We start from the raw sequence: 18,696 nt of genomic DNA, 5'->3' as shown, positions 1-18,696 counted from the left end.
ATATTAAAGAAACAAAAGTAAGGAAGGTATTAGATTTAAGTGATTGAAGATCATATAGGGACTGATGAAGTATTATGAGATACAGGTTAGGTTAGTGGTACAGTTTACATATGTAAGCTTTGTTCTATTATAAATTTCTCATATCAACAAATTTCAACAACTGATTATACCCATATCAGGAGAAAAACTCATACTATTTGAAGGTCCCTTCGATCCAATGCAGGCCTCAAGGACATCTCTCCTAAATCTTAAGGCATACTAGGGAGAAAAGTGAGACAAAATTTCAAGAGGAAAGTGCTCATTCCTATTTTAAATGAGAAAAATCAAAAGCCTAGAAGAGTTTGACACTCACCTAGAGAGACTGAGTCATATCTGGAGCCATGAGTACTGACCCTGAAATTGGTATATTTATTCACACTGTGCATAAACGAGAAGTGACACTGGGGGGTTTAGCAGAAAGTAATCTGCATCAGAAATGTCCAGCTATTGAACTCTTATTTATCCTTCAGGATTCCAGCACAGTCTTACTCCATCCAGGAAGTCATCCTGTTTCCCTACTGTTTTGATCTGCTAAAACTTATAAAATGCAATATAGAAATAGGTTGGCTTTTACAATGGGGATTTATTAGCTTACAAGTTTACAATTCTGAGGCTGTGAAAAATGTCCATATCAAATATCAACAGGATGAGACCTCATTCCTGAAGAAAGGCTGCTGGTGATCCCAACTCCTCTGTCATGTGGGAAGGCACATAGTGGCTCTGAATGCAGTTATAGTTGAGTTTTAGCCTAGCTATGTCTTTCTCTCCCAAATTTTGTTGCTTCAGTGACTTCCTCTCTGAGATTCTGTGTGTTTCTCTTTTAGTTTCTCTGGGACTTTTTTCTTTATCTTCTTTCTACCTTTTATCATCTAATAAAGGACTCTAATAAGAGGATTAAGACCCACCCCAGCTACTCTTCAACTGAAATAACCTAGTCAAAAAGGTCCTACCCACAACAGAGCTAATCCACAGAACTGGATTAAAAGAATGTGATCTTTTCTGAGGTACAGTGCTTCAGATCATCTCACCTACTGAAACCAATCTCTCCCTCCTTCAAGATCCATCTCTCTAGGATACAAATGTATACCTTTCCTATTTCCTTTATGATAAACTTCATTTATTCAATATTCTTCCATAGGGCAGGGCTGCCTTATATAAAGTGAGCTGATAATGAATTAATGTTGTGTGGAAGGATTTAATAAGAGCATAAACAAATTAGAAATTCCACTCCTATATTCCTGCCAGAGACATGTCCACACACAGAGGTTATGAGAATGTTCATAACAGTTTTATTCAAATAGTCTAAAGCTAAACACAACTTAACATCTGTCAAATGATGGCTGAATAGATAAAATGTGGTATATCCATACGATTGAATAAAAAGGAGTGAGCTATTGATAAATGCTGCATCATAGATGAACCTCAAAAGCACTATGCTAAATGAAATAAGCTGGATAAAAGATACCACATATTATATGATTACATTTATTATTAATTTATTTTTCCAGAAAGGAACATTTATAGAGATATAAATTTTATTATGGTGGCTGCTTGAGGCAGTGGTGGGAATGGGGATTACTTTAATTGGGCAGGAGGGATCTCAGTTGGGGACAAAAATGTTCTAAAACTGATTTAGTGGTCACTACACTTGATAAATTAACTAAAAATCATTGAATTTGAGGTGAGTGATATCGTGATATATAAAATATATCTCAATAAGGCTATTATAAAGAATGAATAAATAGAGTAGACAAAATGATTGAGGGGTAGTATGAAGGTGAGAATGGAAGAAAACTTAACTTGGTTCCCTCCCTAGTATACCCACATCATATGAAGACCCCAGCACCCCAATATTTCAGAATTAAAAAAACTCACAGAATGGTCTGACAGATCACATAATTGCCAACAGTATCTGGAATCAGTTTTACAAATTTTGAATCATTAGTCATGTTTCCATTTGATCTGTATGGGAAGATACTTACATTTCCCCTTTTTGATATAGAGAATAAAGATTTGTTACTACCACATGTAAGGGACTTGTGGTCTCCACCCTAAGGTTTGAATAAAATAACAACCAGTGAATGCTAATCGCCCCTAGAAATAAAGATTAATTCTACCAATGAGAAGGTCAACTGGAGAATCTGGTATTGGAGCTGGTATCCTAGCTCTAAATTCATTCATTGCATGTTTTCACAGAGAAACTATGTATGTGGTATGCCCTCTCTAGAAATAGCTCATTAAGGTTTTTGCATAATGGTTAGCAAAGTAGATTTGCAAAGGAAAACAATCTTGTCCTTCAACCTGAATGACAAGACCATTTCCTAAAAAAACAAGGCCACAAGACTGCATTAGGTAGGCCATTTTCTAGTGGGAAGAATCTTTTCAACGATCCAAGGCAACATTCTCTTAGACTCCAAGAATTGCCCCCCAAATCTACAAACTGAGTATAATGTTAGGTTTTGAGCTATTTAGAAAAGGAAACACTTGCAGCCAACTGGAAAAAAAAATCTATTTGCTACTATCAGGTAGGAGCACTTATTATTCTTGGGAGTATCAGCAGAGGTATTTGCCATGACTTACCAGTCGACTTTCCCATGCTATTGAAGGAAAGCTTCAGGAAAGTGCCCCAGTCCTTAGAACATTTTCCCAGCCACTTTCATTTTCAATGTTGGGGTCAGAGTTTAGTGATTGGGAGCATTTTCTGTCCAAGAGATAATTTATTTTTCCCTACATGAATGACTTGTGGTGTCATAAGATCAATTTCTCAAAAAATAGTCTCTCTTTAGGTATTCTAAAATTTAAAATTTACATATGTACTTCAACCTGGTAACGTTGGGGACTTGTGACATGTTAATGATGAGAAAATCAGTAGGCAAATAATATCAAAGAGATTTAGAAGTCATAGAAGGAAAGAGCTGATGGGATGACTGGTACCATCAACTCTCCACTCCCCCAAAAATACAATTTGAAGTGCTAATCCCTAGTGTTTCAGAACATTCCTTATTTGTAAACAGGGACCTTGCAGATGGAATAAGACAAGTTAAAATGAATTAATATTCAAGTAGGTGGGCCCTTAATCCAACACAACTGGTGTTCTTAAAAGAAAGGAAGAAAAGACACAGACAAGGCATAGGGCATATCACATGATGACTGAGGCAGAGATTGAAGCTAGGAAGAGAAAAGGAAGGATTCATCCTTCAGATTTTGGATTTCTAGAATAAAAAATTGTGAGACGATAATTTCCGTTGTTTTAGTTGTCCAGTTTGTTACTTTGTTATGGCAGCCCTAGGAAACTAAGACACTCCCTTAGTATGGGAAGAGGAAATTGAAACATGGAGAAGTTGACTGCTTTCCTAAGGTCACGCACATCAGTTTAGAGGCAGAGACGTGAGAGTTAAATTCATGTGTAAAGGTCCCGTTGTGAATAAGACAGGTACTCACAAGCGTGAAAAGAGGATGACAGGAGATGAAGCCCAGAACGTTGTAGGGCTTTTATATTATTCAAAAGGGAAATACTGTAGGATTTTAGGATGTTTGTGATAGTTTGAAACTAAATTTAATCCATTCCTGTGGGTATGGACCTATTTTAAGGGTAATTTTTTGGTGAGTAGGATCTTAAATTAAGCTGTGACCCACTTCATTTAGGGTGGGTCTTAATCTTTTACTGGAATCCTTTATAAGAGGATGAAATACAAAGAGGAGCACACAGAAGGCAGAGGGAAAGACATAGAAGCAGAGAGGGAAAGCCACAAAAACAGTGAGTAAGCCGCTGAACCCAAAAGCTGGAAGCAGGAGGGACAGACTAGCAAATGCAGACCATGTGCCTTGCCATGTAACAGAGGAGTCTGGGTTGCCAGGAGCATTTCTTCAGGGAGAAGGTATTGTCTTCATGATGTCTAGATTTGGATATTTTCACTGCCTAAGAACTGTAAGCTTTTTTTTTTTCCGACATGGGCAGGCTTAGGGAATCGAACCTGGGTCTACGGCATGACAGGTGAGAATTCTGCCTGCTGAGCTACCATCACACTGCCCAGAGTTGTAAGCTTTTAAACTAATCAATTCCCCTTGTTAAAAGCAGACTGAAATAATAAAAATAGGCTGTTTCTTGAGGAATGGATTGTAAGGAACAACAATGAAGAAGGTAGATTGGTAAGAACTTTTTTAATAGTTTGGGCAAAAGGTTGTGGTAGCTTGGACTTAAGGGCAATTCTTATGGAGAAGAGTGAAGGGTGTAGAGAGATTTTTAGAAGTAATTGTAATAGGGACTGAAATAGTTGCATATGAAGGATGATGGGGATGGAGGGATCTAAGGTAAATCTTAACTTTCTGGTGTGCATAAGTAAATGGGTTATAGTGTTATTCACTGCAACAGTGATCACTGTGAAAAGATTTGGTTCAAGGGCAAAGAATATGAGTTTGACTTTGAGCATATTGGTTTGCAGTATCTTTGAGACTTCTAACTGGTGATATCAATTGGGTTGTTAGATTCATAGCTTTCTAGTTATAGACTGGCGTTCTTTCTAAGAGAAGAGAAATATGGGAAATATGGTAAGCATTGTCCCTGAGATTTATATCATACAATGGTCCCAGGACCAAAAATCCTGGGGATGCACCACCGATACCCCCCAAATCTTGATGAGTTAGTTATTGAACAAATGCATTAATGAAAACATATGTAAACATTGGTGGTTGCATGACTTTGAATTAGCTCCTTAAGCGTCCTAGACTTCAGTTTTACATCTGTGTAATGGACTTCTTGATCTGTACTATATGTTATACTTCTAAAATTCTATTGGTCTAATAAAATACATTTTTGGTAAATATTTCACTTTTAATTTCCTGAATGAATATTGTCTGAGTAGCTGAAAATTTCAATTTATGTGATAGTTTTCTATTCTCCTAACTATTGCAGCTTCATATTATAGAAAAAAACATATGAACTTTGCACTAGTTACATATAAGTTCAAATAGTGGCTCTTTTACTCACTACTTGCTCTTGCCTTGTGTAATTCATTTCACATTTTCAAAGTTTAGTTGTTGTTTTATTAAATATACTAATATAAATAATGATGTCTAAGTTGCAAGGCTTTAGTGATTGTCAAAGATAATGTATTTATAGATTCTGCATCTTAGAAGTCCCCAGAACATGTTTATTTTTTTCGTCTTTATGCCTTGGGATCACTGGGCAATGGGTTTGGGTTCTGGTAATAGGAAAAGATTTGCTTAGCCACTTTTGTTAAATTAATCACCCTGTACCCTTTTACCTGATTTGTGTGGTTTCAGGTAGTTTGAGTCAATTGTTCTTATGATTTCCAGAGAACATCAGCATTTCACATGCTAGATGAGTAATAGCAAATAATGCTGATCTTTTCCCAAATTATTAAGAAAAAATTAAGATTTTTAAAATTTCAAGGTTTTATTTTATACATTTTTCTTAGAGTTTTTAGGACTTCTCTTGTTTGTTGAAACAACCAATCAAAGTTAACTGAAAAACTGTCTTTCATGGGTTTCTGTTTCACTCAAAAAGACACTTCTGAGTACATACTTCATGGAAGATCTGTGTTATATTACTGTCAATACGAATATGCCTAAGAGTAGGTCCTTCGTTTTGGGGGCCGTGGCTGAGTGTGTGGAGATGTAGTGGGAAAAGTAGACTGTTTTGAAGCCTAGGGATACTGCAGTTGAGTTTTGAAGGTAAAATATAAGATAAATGAAGTAGGTGCAGGGCATGTAAGGGAAAGTACCAAACAAGAGCGAGGCACCGAGGTGTGAATCACCCTCTGTATCATGATGGTGGCTTTGTATTATAAATATGTATTCATTTGTTCCCAATAAAGTTACGGTATTACTGGCTTGCAGGACAGATTGAATAGACAATGGCATTCATTAAGGCACAATAAGAGGGCTAGGTGAAAAGGCATCACTCCCTGGTGAATTTTTGAAAATCTCATTTGTGATGTGCCTGATACTTTGGCAGCTTTTTTCGATGCTATGCTTTTCAAAGATATCTAAGTGCTCCTTCGATGCAACATGATGTAATCTTGATGTATTATTCTTGGCTATCTGTGGTCCTTTTGTTAAAGAGAACATTTGTATGTTAACTTTTCTTTTTCTTTTTTTATGCATGGGCAGGCACTAGGAATTGAACCCAGGTCTCTTGCATGGCAGGCGAGAACACTGCCTGTTGAGCCACTGTGGCCTGCCCATTTGTGTGTTAATACAAAGACTTCTATAATCTTCTCTTTCTTTTTAAAAATTAAAAATGATATAGAACGTACGGAAACTCATATAAACTCATAATGGCAGAACCTACAATTGGAATGAAAATGCTAACAGAAGAGGGCTAGAATAGAACACATTTCAAAAAAAGGTATCAATGTTAAACTTATAATAAAAATGTGTATCTGTGGTGACATAGAGCCAGGCCTTGGTCATTTGATTCTTACTTCACTCCTTCCCTGATAAAGATGAGCAACTGAGATACAGAGAGGTTAAGTAACTTATCCTAAATGGCACAGCTAATAAGGAATGGAGATGGAATTTGAACCCAAACATCAGGCTTTTAATCCCTATTTTTATACAATCATTTCATTTAAGGGTGATCTCTCTATACTCACAGCATAGGTTTTCATGCATTAAATGGTTAACTTGATCATTAGCTCAGCTTTTCCCAAATTCTGTTCATGTGATAATCACTGAGGCAGATTCTGGTGTAGCAAACAAGGTAAGGCATACTTTCTCTTCTTCAGGAACTTATTCTAATTGGGAACACTAGATGTATTAGTTAGGGTTCTCTAGAGAAACAGAATCAACAGGGAACACTTGCAAATATAAAATTTATGAAAGTGTCTCACGTGACCGTAGGAACGCAGAGTCCAAAATCCACAGGGCAGGCTCCGAAGCCGATGACTCCAATGGATGGCCTGGATGAACTCCACAGGAGAGGCTCACCAGCCAAAGCAGGAATGCAACCTGTCTCCTCTGAGTCCTCCTTAAAAGGCTTCCCATGATTGGATTTAGCATCACTAATTTCAGAAGACACTCCCCTTTGGCTGATTACAAATGGAATCAGTTGTGGATGTAGCTGACGTGATCATGACCTAATCCTATGAAATGTCCTCATTGCAACAGACAGGCCAGCGCTTGCCCAATCAGATGAACAGGTACCACAACTTGGCCAAGTTGACACCTGTCCCTAACCATGACAGTCCACCCCTTGTCAACTTGGCACATATATATATATATATCACCTTAGACCATACTTAATTTCCAAATGAAAACAAGCACACATTTTTTTTTTTACCTGACAATACTCAACTGTCCTGCATATAACTGGAAACACATTAAATCTCTCCAGAATAGGGTGCAAATCCTTGGGCAACATTCATTTTTAAACTTGATATCTTACAACTTAAATAGTATAACACAAACAAAACAGCATTACAGTCCTCGTTTCTGTAACTGATCACATGGTCGAAGTTCATATTTATCACTACCTTCTTCCACTACCCATTCCATGTTCCCTTTCCCCTCAGCAAGCACTTCAGCTGGCCGTGGTTCTTTGCCTGGTGGGGTAACCCAAACCTTCATTCCTGAAGTCTCAGAGCCATTAGTGGTCCTGCCTGGATTGTGTTGTTGCAGTTTTCCATTGATTTTAATCACAGGGTATGGTAGTACTAATAGATGCCCCAGGGGATCTCCTATGTTCCTAGAAAACTCTTCTTTACCTCCATTATGTAGTTGCAGTCCTACTTCCTTCTGATAGTCAGGGTCAATTACCCCAGACAATAATGTAATCCCCTTCTTGCTGTGTTGATCCAGAGGCATAAGTAGCCCAAAGTGGCCAGGTGGCAATCTTAACTTCCAGTTCAGTGGTATCACTGTTGTTTCTCCTGGAGAAAGCACACCCCGTTTTGGAACTAAAACCTGTAGACCAGCAGAACTCAGGGTAGCAGGGACAGGAAGCAAAAATTTTCCTAGTGGATCACTAGGAGTAATAGTGAGTGGCACCACACCCATTTCCACCCCTTGGTTCCTGGACCCATGGATCCTGGCTATGGGAGAAACAGCACCATACAGTGGACGCTGATTCAGAGCATACATAGCTTCCTTGAGAACATTACCCCAGCCTTTCAAGTTTTTGCCACCTAGTTGGCACCGTAATTGAGTTTTCAAAAGGCCATTCCACCGTTCTATCAATCCAGCAGCTTCTGGATGATGGGGAACATGGTAAGACCAGAGAATTCCATGAGCATGTGCCCATTCTCGCACTTCATTTGCTATGAAGTGTGTTCCTTGATCTGAAGCAATGCTATGTGGAATACCATGACGATGGATAAGGCATTCTGTAAGCCCACGGATAGTAGTTTTGGCAGAAGCATTGCGTGCAGGGAAAGCAAACCCATATCCAGAGTATGTGTCTATTCCAGTTAGAACAAATCGCTGCCCCTTCCATGAAGGGAGTGGTCCAATGTAATCAACCTGCCACCATGTAGCTGGCTGGTCACCTCGGGGAATGGTGCCATATCGGGGGCTGAGTGTGGGTCTCTGCTGCTGGCAGATTGGGCACTCAGCAGTGGCTGTAGCCAGGTCAGCCTTGGTGAGTGGAAGTCCATGTTGCTGAGCCCATGCATAACCTCCATCCCTACCACCATGACCACTTTGTTCATGAGCCCATTGGGCAATAACAGGAGTTGCTGGGGAAAGAGGCTGACTGGTATCCATAGAACGGGTCATCTTATCCACTTGATTATTAAAATCTTCCTCTGCTGAAGTCACCCTCTGGTGTGCATTCACATGGGACACAAATATCTTCATGTTTTTAGCCCACTCAGAAAGGTCTATCCACATACTTCTTCCCCAGACCTCTTTGTCACCAATTTTCCAATTATGGTCTTTCCAAGTCCCTGACCATCCAGCCAAACCATTAGCAACAGCCCATGAGTCAGTATACAAACGCACCTCTGGCCAGTTTTCCTTCCAAGCAAAATGAACAACCAGGTGCACTGCTCGAAGTTCTGCCCACTGGGAGGATTTCCCCTCACCACTGTCCTTCAAGGACACCCCAGAAAGGGGTTGTAATGCTGCAGCTGTCCACTTTCGGGTGGTACCTGCATATCGTGCTGAACCATCTGTAAACCAGGCCCGAGTTTTCTCTTCCTCAGTCAATTCACTGTAAGGAACACCCCAAAAGGCCATAGCTCTGGTCTGGGAAAGAGAAGGTAATGTGGCAGCAGGAGTGGAAACCATGGGCATTTGTGCCACTTCTTCATGTAACTTACTTGTGCCTTCAGGACCTGCTCTGGCTCTATCTCGTATATACCATTTCCACCTTACAATAGAGTGCTGCTGTGCACGCCCAACTTTATGGCTTGGTGGGTCAGACAACACCCAACTCATGATAGGCAACTCAGGTCTCATGGTAACTTGGTGGCCCATGATTAAGCGTTCAGTCTCTACTAAGGCCCAGTAGCAGGCCAAAAGCTGTTTCTCAAAAGGAGAGTAGTTATCTGCAGCAGATGGTAAGGCTTTGCTCCAAAATCCTAAGGGTCTGCGTTGTGATTCTCCTATAGGGGCCTGCCAAAGGCTCCAGACAGCATCTCTATTTGCCACTGACACTTCCAGCACCATTGGATCTGCTGGATCATATGACCCAAGTGGCAGAGCAGCTTGCACAGCAGCCTGGACCTGTCGCAGAGCCTCCTCTTGTTCAGGTCCCCACTCAAAATTAGCAGCTTTTCTGGTCACTCGATAAATGGGCCGGAGTAGCACACCCAAATCAGGAATATGTTGTCGCCAAAATCCAAAAAGACCCACTAGGCATTGTGCCTCTTTTTTGGTTGTTGGAGGGGCCAGATGCAGCAATTTATCCTTCACCTTAGAAGGGATATCTCGACATGCCCCACACCACTGGACACCTAGAAATTTTACTGAGGTGGAAGGCCCCTGTATTTTTGTTGGATTTATCTCCCATCCTCTGACACGCAAATGTCTTACCAGTAAATCTAGAGTAGTTGCTACTTCTTGCTCACTAGGTCCAATCAACATGATATCATCAATATAATGGACCAGTGTGATGTCTTGTGGGAGGGAGAAACGATCAAGGTCTCTGCGAACAAGATTATGACATAGGGCTGGAGAGTTGATATACCCCTGAGGTAGGACAGTGAAAGTATATTGCTGACCTTGCCAGCTGAAAGCAAACTGTTTCTGGTGGTCCTTACTAATAGCTATTGAGAAAAAAGCATTTGCCAGATCAATAGCTGCATACCAGGTACCAGGGGATGTATTGATTTGCTCAAGCAATGATACTACATCTGGAACAGCAGCTGCAATTGGAGTTACCACCTGGTTGAGTTTACGATAATCCACTGTCATTCTCCAAGACCCATCTGTTTTCTGCACAGGCCAAATAGGAGAGTTGAACGGGGATGTGGTGGGAATCACCACCCCTGCATCTTTCAAGTCCTTAAGAGTGGCAGTAATCTCTGCAATCCCTCCAGGAATACGGTATTGCTTTTGATTTACTATTTTGCTTGGTAGGGGCAGTTCTAGTGGCTTCCACTTGGCCTTTCCCACCATAATAGCCCTCACTGCATGAGTTAGAGAACCAACGTGGGGATTCTGCCAGTTGCTCAGTATGTCTATGCCAATTATACATTCCGGAACTGGGGAAATAACTACAGGATGGGTCCGGGGGCCCACTGGACCCACTGTGAGATGGACCTGAGCTAAAACTCCATTGATCACCTGGCCTTCATAAGCCCCCACTCTGACTGGTGGCCCAGAGTGACGTTTTGGGTCCCCTGGAATTAATGTCACTTCTGAACCAGTGTCTAATAATCCCCGAAATATCTGATCATTTCCTTTTCCCCAATGCACAGTTACCCTGGTAAAAGGCCGTCAGTTTCCTTGGGGAAGACTTAGAGGAAGGTTAACAGTATAAATTTGTGGCAGTGTAACAGGTTTCTCCCCCATAAGGACCTGGCCTCCCCTTCATTCAAGGGGCTCAGGGTCTGTAAACTGTTTCAAGTCTGGAAATTGGTTAAGGGGCCGTGACTCTGTGTTTTTGTAATTCAGGTTAGACTTCTGTTCCCTTGACCTAGAACTCTTTCGTTTATACAGCTCCAACAAGAATTTAGTAGACTGCCCTTCTATTGTATTTCTAGGCACCCCATGATTTACTAGCCAATGCCACAAATCTCTGCGTGTCATATAATTTTGATGCCTCCTTTGAGTTTGTTGTCTATTATAATACCCACGTCTACCCTGTCTTTGGTGATTAAGTGCTGCTACCTGGCTTCTGCCAACTCGGGATCCTGTCATCCCCATTGTGTTTAAGGATTCCAGCTCAGTGACAGCAGTTCCTACAGTAACATCTGACCTACAGAGAAGTGCAACCACAGAGCTCTTGAGGGATGATGGTGCTAGTCTCACAAATTTATTTCTCACTGTTCTGGTAAAAGGTGCATCCTCTGGACATTCCTGGGGTTAAGAGCAGGCTTTGCCTGATAAATCCACTCTAACATCCCAATCTCTCTAAGCCTCTGGATCCCCTCATCTACATTATACCAGGGCAGTTCTGGCATTTCAACCTCAGGTAATGTTGGCCACCTTTTGATCCATGTTTCAACCAACCACCCAAACAAGCTGTTAACACCTTTTCTAACTGCTCGAGCTATAACATTGAATGCAGAATCTCTGCTTAGTGGGCCCATATCAATAAATTCAGCCTGATCCAGCCTTATATTCCTCCCACCATTATCCCACACTCTTAAAATCCATTGCCACACATATTCCCCTGATTTCTGTCTATATAAATTGGAAAACTCACACAGTTCTTTTGGAGTATAACGTACCTCCTCATGTGTGATACTTTGTACCTCACCTTTAGGGGCCTGTTGGGACTTTACTGTAGTTATAGGTCTAGAAGAAATGAGGGGTGGTGGGGGTGGGTCATGAAAAGAATTAGAAATATCTTCCAAGCCATTTGCTTCAGGGCTTTCATTTGCAGTTTCATCTGGTGAAACAGGATTAATAACTCTAGGGCTAATCCCTTCAGGAGGAGGTTGGGTGGCCAATTCCTCAAGGCAGGCTGGAGGTGGGGCAGCTATGTCCTCAGGGCAGACTATTACAGGGTTATCTAAAGAAGGCTCAGCATGGTCTAGGGTTTCAACCTCACCCCCAACATCATTATCAATCCATATGTCACCATCCCATTTTTCAGGGTCCCACTCCTTTCCAATCAATGCCCTCACTTTAATGGCAGACACCATGCAAGACTGAGATTTCAGTTTACGTTGTAAAGTTGCTACTCTAACAATAAGATTCTGAGTCTGATTTTCAGAGATCTCAAGTCTATGGCTACAGGAAATAAAATTTTCCTTCAGGATACTCATAGAAACCTCTACATCTTTCAGACGGCACTTAAGCTTCTTGTTTGAAGCCTTAAGCCCATCCCTTTCACCCTTTAATGTAGACAGTGTATCTAACAACAACCAACCAACATCTCTATAACTCTTATTCCTACAAAACTCTGCAAAGGTGTCAAAAACATTATCCCCCAGATTCTGGCTTCGTACAAGCGAAGCATTAGGAGAATCGAATGATGATATTTTGACTATCTCCTTTGCCAACTCAGTCCATGGATTGGGAGTGTCATTCTGATTATGGGAATCAGAGTCCTTAGTGTCTCTGAGCCCAGTCAGAGTAGAAAATCATTCATAAAAACCCATTTTAAGATTCTGTTCCTTAAGAACCACTCCTGGTACCAAGATGTATTAGTTAGGGTTCTCTAGAGAAACAGAATCAACAGGGAACACTTGCAAATATAAAATTTATGAAAGTGTCTCACGTGACCGTAGGAACGCAGAGTCCAAAATCCACAGGGCAGGCTGCGAAGCCGATGACTCCAATGGATGGCCTGGATGAACTCCACAGGAGAGGCTCACCAGCCAAGGCAGGAATGCAACCTGTCTCCTCTGAGTCCTCCTTAAAAAGGCTTCCCACGATTGGATTTAGCTTCACTAATTGCAGAAGACACTCCCCTTTGGCTGATTACAAATGGAATCAGCTGTGGATGTAGCTGACGTGATCATGACCTAATCCTATGAAATGTCCTCATTGCAACAGACAGGCCAATGCTTGCCCAATCAGATGAACAGGTACCACAACTTGGCCAAGTTGACACCTGTCCCTAACCATGACACTTGAAAAGACATTTTTACCTATATTATATTACTTGAACTGTGCAGAGGGTCAGAAGATGATACCTATCTCCATTTTAAGGAGAGAAGCTGAGGCTGATAAATGTCACTTGCCTTCCTTAGACCATGTCCAGCAGTTATTATATGTTAGGGTTAGGGTTCAAACCCAGGTTTTCTAACTAGGGGCCAATGTTGTTGAACAGTTCCAACCAATGTACTGGTAGTTGTGCCTCACTGTTGGATAGCTGGGTGATCTTGAGTAAATCACTTATCATTTCAATTTTCCCATCTATAAATTAAAAGGACTAATGACATGATTGCTGGCATATGCCCACTAACTATTCAAGATGGTGATATTGATGATGATTCAACATGTCATTTTGAAGTGTTACATTATGAACTTGCCAATTGTGTGCCCTTCAGTTAAAGTTAATAAGGGCATCAAAAATGAAAAATAAGAAAAGAGATAAGTAAGTTTCTGGTTTCAAGGATCTCAGAGTCTTGTGGGGCTGAAAGAGGCAAAAGAATGAACTGTTTCAAGGGTCCAGCTTTGAGCCTATATTTTGAGTATTCCTAGAAATCAAAATCCTAAGGAAGGGCAATTGAAATGCTATGTGAGCTGTCTAGAAGCTTTTGTGAATGCAGGACTGAGGTGCTTTCAAGGAAAGGAAATACTCTACCCTCTCGAGAATTTTCCTCCTTGGGAATTCTCTTCCAACGCTTTGATGACAAAGCTTCAACCATCAGAGTTGGAGTATAATGAAGGTCTGTCTATCAGTTTGTATATAGCCTATGTCTGAGTCCAAGGACATGAAAGTCTAAGGACATTTATTACAAATGAAAAGTAAATTTCTTTCTTCCTCAGACTAAAACTAAGACATTGAGGAGTATGATAGATTTAATTATGTAGGCCAACAAAAGTCATGATCTTAATTTACATTCCTTTGAGTGTAAAGCCATTTGTAAAGAGTATTTTGTTTATTTTTGGTTAAGGCATAGCCAACTGACTCAGAGTAAGTCTTTAGAGACCCAGGGCCTGGGCTCCCCCCTCCAGATTGAGAGTAAGTTACTGTATGTAGCCACTTATGTGACCTAGACAAAAGTTAGAGTTTAACAGACCTCCTTCGGGAGGAAAAGAATGTACTGACGGTATCATAAACCAGTTATATTGTAAAGCATTACCACTCCTCTCCCTGATATATTGATAACAAATCTTCAAACCCCTGTGTCATGAGACCTTGCTAAAACTCTATTCTCATACCCTATGGAATGTCCTTATCCCAAATCCCCTTGCACCCTCACCTTTGCAGAGTGCTTGCCTCCATTTCTTGAATGACTACCATCAGGAAGAATCATCTCCTGTTTGAAAATTCTAATAAAATTCAACTCTAACTCTGTGCCTTCATGTTCTTTGGTCTTGAGGCTGTGTCAGCCTGTGCTTTTCAAGAGCTCAGTTGGAACATCTGGTGTACCAGACTGGAGAACCAAGAGCCTCTGGCCATAGCAGGCATGAGTCCTGGGAAGGAGAAACTGTGGGGGAGATCCCGAATTGGCCTATATCATCCATGTGGGGAAGGGTGGCAGCTTTTCAGGATGAATGTGAATTGTGGTGAAAATTCTGGTAGGGTTCCTAACCATTTTGCAACAGAAAGTAGGACAACTAAATATTAGCAAAAAGACAAAAGAATGCCAAATAATGGCAGCCATAGCTTGGCCCCTTTCAGGAGCCTTAAATATGGCCACAGACACAGAACTGGTGGCAAAAGCAGCAACCTGCTGTCTAGAGGAGGAATTAAAACTAGAAAGAGATACGTGCCTTGCCCAGGTGGAAATGAAGGACTCTGATTGTGGACTGTCAGAGTCTCTGACATGCAGATATGCCTGAGTCAGAGGCTGTAAGTTGCCTTGGGCTTCAGTCTGGAGAGTTTTAGTTACTCTAGGATGGGATCCCAAATCGTGGGACCCCATAGACTCCTCCTTGGAAGAGGGAAGGGAGGAGGAATGGGAGGTGGGGGAGGATGAAGACCTCCAAAGTGTGCACCCCACAATACAGCAGAAATGGAAGGTGTCTTAAAAAACGAACAGAAATAAAAAGACAAAAACCCAAACCCCTGGGGTTCAGCAATTCCAACCATCTGAACAGAAATTACACGTTGTCATGAGAGATTATACCATTGCTGAACTGCATGATTTAGGGCAGAAGTATAGACAAGAAACTAGGGAGTCTCTACCCAGTTGGCTTCTGAGGTTATAAGACACCAAAGCAGATGGAGAAGTGTTTTTTGAAGTGGAGATGGGTGAACTGGAGCTTATTACAACCCACCATTTTCTGTGACAATGCTTGTGTGTTACCTCAGCTAATGTGAAAACTGCTTCCTTATTGATATGTCTGATTGACTTGTGTAAGGCTTCATGACCTGGTGAGGGGGATATACTGCACGGTACCTCCTATTGGCAAAATATGGAGGTGCTACAAGACATTTTAAGGGGACTGGGAATGAAACACACCATTTATACCATGGCTTTTGTAGGTCTTGACACTGAAGCTTTTACTGCAGGAATGAAAGACATGATATTTCATATTGTTCCCAACCGTTATTATGGCCTCTCATGTCTATCCTATGACCACTAGTAGGATAGCTTGTCTCCCTTGCTGCTCAGGCGATAGTTGATACAGAGTCAGAGAGGCAGAGGGGTGGAGAAAGGGGGTGGGATTAAGGACGAGGGAAAGGCTCCCTGTGAGAATGACAGCCCTAATTGGGTAGACTGCAAGCAGAAGTGGGCAAACCTCATTGCTGCAGGTACAGGGATAGAGGCTATAGATAACTAACCTACTATAGTCCTGGTAACTATGGTGCAAATTGTCTAAGGACCAAAGATATACTAAAGTGAGTTCCCAAGCTTCTCAGGGAGAAAGGAAGTCAGGTCCCAAGCCTGGGAGTCCTCCAATCCTCCAGAAGAGGTTTGGTGAGCCCCTTTCTTTCGTCTATAGTGAGGAGGTCAAGATCCCTGGGTGTGAATAATAGCTGGAGATCAGAAGCCATATGTAGATTTAACCATTTACTGGCCCCCTACTAAATAGCAGCAATTGTTAGCATTAGTAGAAATGGGAGCCAAATATAGCTTAATCTATGTGAATGTAGCCCAATTCCATGGGCAAATGCCGGCCATAGATGACTGTGCTGGTTTGAAAGGATTATGTGCCCGAGAAAAGCCATGTTTTAATCCTGATCCATCTTGTGGAGGCAGCCATTTCTTTTAATCCCTGTTCAGTACTGTAGGTTGGAAGTTTGATTAAATTATCTCCACAGAGATGTGACACACTCAATTGTGGATATTAACCTTTGATTAGAGGGAGATGCGACCCCACTTATTCCTGGTGGGTCTTGATTAGTTAACTGGAATCCTTTAAAAGAGGAAACATTTTGGAGACAACCATGAGAACAACAAGAGCCCATGTTGCCAGAGACCTTTGGATATGAAGAAAGAAAATGCCCCCAGGGGAGCTTCATGAAACCATAAGCCTGAAGAGCAAGCTAGCAGATGTCACCTTGCTTGCCATGTGTCTTTCCAGTTGAGAGAGAAACCCTGAACTTTATGGGCCTTTCTTGAGTGAAGGTTACCTCTTGTTGGTGCCTTAATTTGGACATTTTTATAGGCTTGCTTTTATTGGGACATTTTCATGGCCTTAGAACTATAAATTTACAACTTAATAAACTCCCCTGTACAAAAAGCTATTCTGTTTCTGGTATATTGCATTGTGGCAGCTAGCAAACTAGAACAACGACTATTGAGGAAAAGACAGTCAGAGCCAAATTACATAATTTAATCTGGCAAATTTGGAAATTGCCTGCCCAAGAGTATAGGATATATATTTCCTCTATACTGGAATACATTTTAGGAATTGATCTCCTACAGAATGTTTTGTTGCAAACCACTATAGGCAAATTCCACCTCTGGTGAGGAATGATTGAAGCAGTACTGAGAGGATGAGCCAAATGATCCCTTGTAAATGTATCTCCACCTTGGAGGATCATGGCTACAAACAATATAAACTTCCAGGAGAACACCAAGAAATCTTAGCCACAAAAGGAGAGTTGGAGTAGGTGAGTATAATAATACCCACCCATAGCCCTTTCAATAGTCCTGTATAGTCAGCACAAAAGTCTGATGGAATGTGGCATATGACAGTAGATTATTGGGAGTTAAACAAATTAACATCACTGCTACATGCCGCAGTCCCACACATTGCTGGTTTAATACAAGAGATTAGCACCCAATTATGTCAATATCATTTTGCATTGGATCTTACTAATGCTTTCTTTAGTATCTCCTTAGACATATCAAGCCAGCCTGCATTTCTATTCACTTGGGGAGGTCAAAAATGGACTTGTACTGTGCTTCCCCAAGGCTATTACATAGTCTGACCATCTGCCGTGGTCTCGTGGCAAAGGATTTAGCTAAATGGAAAAGTCTCTTTCACTATATTAAAGATGTCATGTTAGCCAGTAACTCTTTCAGAATTAAAGGGAACCTCACATTCACTGTTATCTCAGCTTGATATTTGAGGATGGGCAATGAACTGTGACGCAATACAAGGCCCTGACTGCTCTGTCAATTTATTGGGTGTTGTATGGTCAGGTAAGACTAAAACTATACCTTCTGCTGTAATTGATAAGTACCATGTTTCCCCATGCTATAAATGCCAAAACAACTAATGACTTTTGGGGAGTTGTTGGGTATTGGAGCTTTTTGTGCTCATTTAGCTAAAATGTTAAAACCTTTGTATATTTTGATTAGGAAAGGCCATCCATGTCAATGGCATATCTCCCAACAGGCTGCTTTTGAAAAAGCGAAAAGAGCAATAGCACAGGCACAAGCACTGGGAGGCATAGAGCCAGACCTGGCCTGTGAATTGCATGTATCCGGTACTGAGATTGTGTTTGGGTGGGGTCTGTGGCAGAGGCAACATTCTAAATGAATGCCCTTTGGCTTTTGGTCACAATTATGGAAAAGGGAGGAACTGAGATACAGCCCCCTGGAAAAGCAATTATGTGCTGCATATAATTCCTTATTTCAAGTGAAGGGGCAGATGTAAAGATGCCCACTTACTTTGAAAATGGCCATCTCTATTCAGGGGTGAATAACCTATATGACTTTTAAGTCATTCTCTGGCAGTGCCAACTGAGCACACAGACAAATGGAAAGCCTACCTGCTGCAGTTCAGCATTTTCAATACCAGCCCTCTGAGTGCAAAAGTGCACAAGATTCTCAGACCAGTGTCATTATATAGAAGATTCAACAGCTAACGTCACTGCACTTGAGATAGCTGTTGAAATGGCCACTATATAAGTTGCAGGTACAATTCTTGAGTCTGCTTCATACCCTGATGGATCTCCTAACAGGCAGCCTCCCTCAAGGACAGCTGAGGCAGTACAGTCCAGTACTGACA

This window comes from Tamandua tetradactyla, chromosome 19 (genome assembly GCF_023851605.1).
Source record: "Tamandua tetradactyla isolate mTamTet1 chromosome 19, mTamTet1.pri, whole genome shotgun sequence".
Lineage (NCBI taxonomy): Eukaryota > Metazoa > Chordata > Mammalia > Pilosa > Myrmecophagidae > Tamandua > Tamandua tetradactyla.
The sequence above is the reverse complement of the archived record's forward strand: the minus strand, read 5'-3'. Positions refer to the sequence as shown.